The 3,278-nt window shown below is 36.9% G+C and overlaps 1 pseudogene; it reads left to right on the top strand.

Moving 5' to 3' along the window:
- The first annotated feature begins 2,120 nt into the window (after positions 1–2,120).
- LOC100954600 lies at positions 2,121–2,603 on the top strand (annotated as a pseudogene).
- Positions 2,604–3,278: the final 675 nt, after the last annotated feature.

Below are 3,278 nucleotides of genomic sequence, written 5' to 3'. Positions count from 1 at the left end.
AGCTAAGCATGTGACTGACCACTATGCATACAGAACCACCTAAGCATCTTAGATTCTCCTACCCTCACTATAAGAGCTGATCAGCACTCAGATACAGCCATCACCAGGGTAACGGCTGTACTAACATCTCATGCTCATTGGGGGTCTTGGTACCCCAAATATCCTGAGGATGTCTGGGTAGTTAGATCCTATAGGAAAGACAGCTGGCAAAATGGGGCATGCATAAGTCTTCTGAGGTCATTATTTATTGATAAATCTGTTCACTATTAATTGTATATACGCACTCTTACAGTGGTGAACATGAGTATTAAATTAGGGTGAGAGGAATTAATGACTCTAAGGATTCTCAATTTGTGTGCTCCCATAGGAAGTTTAAGTCTAAGAATAAAACATAGAAATTCACATTGCACGGTCAGTTCTTCAATCAACCTGATTCAATCTTAAAAAAGAAAGAGCAAGTAAGAGACAACACGGAAAAGCTGTGGTAATAATACCTACGGTAATTCCCACAAAAAAGGTTTTTAATGCTGAGGTTCTTTAATGTTCACAGATCTCGTCCATCTCTGCAGCTCAACGAAACTGTCCAAGTAAATGTAAATATCTATTTAGTCCTAGCAAGGCTGGAATGTCATGTTTCTATTATCCTCTTTCCCAATCTTAATGCTGGACTGCCATTTTTTGGATGATGTCTGCATTTCAAAGACATTTTCCAAACTCAGAACTCTATAATAGACCATTTGATTAAGAAGGTCAGGGTGAGTGTAAATGTCTCAATGTGAATAAATGTGTAAAAGTGGGTTAACTACCACTTTACACTTCCATAACCAAATGCAAATTATCGTGACTATATTTTAAGGGAGGTTATTGTGACCTTGGTATCCACCATTTAATAAATGGTTACCATACTTAACAGCTAAAGTTCAAGCACATAATCAGAGGTTTGTACCTGAGTTTTCATTTTAATCTCATAATTAGTTTGGTTTCTGATATTTACTTTCTCATGTGTACTTGAGAATTCAAATTCTTCTGTGTTCACCTCTATTTCAGAGAAGATCTTTTTTCAGACTTTTTGTGTAGAGAGATAAACATATACACACACACACACACACAAACATATATAGAAAGGATAAGCACTGTTATGCACCATTCCATTTGTTTTATGAAGGATAAATTGTCTAAAATGAATATATGATATAAATGATATAAATGTAAAACTGGAAACCCAATCCAAAACGAGCCAAACCATGCCCAGCGGTTGTTTTCATTCTCAGAAGTCTGTGTGCGTTCTTGTCACAAAAGGCTTTCCTCTCAGCTACCCATATGGCTTCCTCAACAGCTAGTTTTTTCTCCAAATATTACCATCTTGAAAGGGCTATGCTGACCTCTCTGTTTAAAATTTCAACAGCTTATCCCAAACCCAGCTCCCAATCTGCCATAAAATGTTCTATTTTTAAAATATCTTCTCTTTTGAGAATTGCCAGGCCTTCTAATGTAGTATATAATTTATTATATTGAATTTTTTGTCTCCCCCACCAATCACGATCAAAGACAAGCTCAGAGAAAATGATATCTTTGTTTATTTTTACTACATGTCTGACACATGCGAGTATTTAATAAAAGTAGTTGAATGAAGGAAAGAAAATTATCCCAAGGTAAACAGTAGGTCAAAATGATTTAAAGTTTTAATTAAGAGATTATGTGGCTTGTTTAGGAAACAAAGGGAAGTTCTGTGGGAAAGTAAATCCTTATTGCAGGGTAGGCCAGAAAGAGCGTTGATTTAGGCTAAGAAAATAAACTGGCTTTCTTTGTACATTAAGTGAGTAAGCCTAACTTTATATCTAAAATGCTAACTCTCATTGATGTCAAGAGAGCCCAGAATCATCTCTCTGCAGTAAGACTCTCAACAGAGCTATCCTTCAGCACACATTTAAGATTGATAGGGTTGAAATGGGAACTTTCATTCAACAAGAATAATCAATTCCTCTCTGTGGTAGAAAAAAAAAAAAAAAAAAAAAACCTATCCCCCCACAGATTTCCATGTCCTTATTGCCAGGATCTGTGACTATGTGATGTTAACACAGCCAAAGGAGGCTGGAGTGCCGCGCTGGGCTGCATCAGCCATGGCGGCCGAGCAGAAGACCAAGTTGTCCAAGAACCTGCTGTGCATGAAGTTCATGCAAAGGGGACTGGATTCGGAAACCAAGAAATAACTGGAAGAGGAAGATAAGAAAATCATTGGTGAAGAGCACTGGGACTTGGACTTGCCAGCACTGACAGAGAAAGAGAGTTTCATAATAGAAGAGCAGAGTTTCTTGTTATGTGAAGATCTTCTCAATGGAAGAATGTCATTCAGAGGATTTAATTCTGAGGTTGAGAAACTGATGCTTCAGATGAATTCTAAGAACAAAGCCGAAGTTGTTGAAGATAAAACAGAGGAGGCTGATGTGTCAGATGAAGAAATGGCTAGAAGATATGAGTCCTTGGTGGGGACAATTGTGAAAAAGTTTTCCAAGAAGAGAGACCATGCCAATTATGAAGAAGATGAAAATAGAGATGTAAAACCAATTAAAACAAAGAAGATGTTTTTGAAGCCCCAAGACTAAAGCAGATGCCTCATGAGATGGCTCAGGGACAGCTTGAGAAAGCCAGCAGCGTATTTCAGAACTCACCCTGACAGTGTCTCCATACCTGTAATACTATAATGTCCATTTGTAAAGGGGTGTATCATTTTGGAAGCATGCTGTTTCTGAAACAGATGTGTGATGGATGTTATACATCCTTTGTTAATAGTATTCATTAAGAGTATGTTTCTAGCCCTTGATCTTCAAACCTACAGCAGCACAGGGTTGCTTCCTAAAGATTCATTGACTTCAGGTTTTTTTGTAGTTCTCCAGTCACTGACTTTGAATGGACTTATAGAAATTAATGCCAGTTTTTAAACTTATGTTTCACTTTGAATTATTAATCACGTGAGGCCAATTCATGCATATGTTTTGAAATCAAATATCATAACAATTTATTCTATGTAAATTCATCAAGAACAAGCCTGCCTCTCCAGCCTGAAGCTTTTGCATGCCAGCAGGTCATTGTCAGTTCATGGTATTATGAGGGTTTTGTTTAAAGCATTTAATTAATAGAAAAGGTTATTCTGTAATAAACATCTACTTTGACTTAAAAAAAAAAAAAAAAAAAAAACGGCCAAAGGAAATGAAAGATGTAGATGCACTTAAAATTGCTAGTCACCCGACATGAACAAAGCAAGATTGCTCTGGATTACC

The sequence above is a fragment of the Otolemur garnettii genome, unplaced genomic scaffold, assembly GCF_000181295.1.
Source record: "Otolemur garnettii isolate 467f Iridium unplaced genomic scaffold, OtoGar3 scaffold00022, whole genome shotgun sequence".
NCBI classification, from domain to species: Eukaryota; Metazoa; Chordata; class Mammalia; order Primates; family Galagidae; genus Otolemur; species Otolemur garnettii.
The sequence above is the reverse complement of the archived record's forward strand: the minus strand, read 5'-3'. Positions and strand labels throughout refer to the sequence as shown.